Below are 331 nucleotides of genomic sequence, written 5' to 3' on the forward strand. Positions count from 1 at the left end.
CAGCCTAGCGCATTTCACACAGGCTGCTAGATTCACTTTCGCCAGAAAGTCGTGTATGCCTAAGGTTAAAAATAAATGATGTTTATAGTGAATGCCCCTATAAATGGTCTTATTTTTACGATTTAGTTTTAATCCAAATGATGCGTGTGCTGAGTGAACATCAAAGATCACACAACAGAATTGCGCGCGCTCTCTCGCTCTCTCTCTCTGTCCCTCCCTACCGTTAAGTAACTTGTTGTTTTTGACGTATCTGACCGAACTACAAACTTTCCAGTGATGTCTGTGAGAAAGATATATTCACTCGACAAGCTCGCGCATCTGCGCCGCCGCG

Source organism: Sinocyclocheilus rhinocerous, unplaced genomic scaffold (genome assembly GCF_001515625.1).
Source record: "Sinocyclocheilus rhinocerous isolate Xijiao unplaced genomic scaffold, SAMN03320098_v1.1 scaffold127, whole genome shotgun sequence".
Classification (NCBI taxonomy): Eukaryota; Metazoa; Chordata; class Actinopteri; order Cypriniformes; family Cyprinidae; genus Sinocyclocheilus; species Sinocyclocheilus rhinocerous.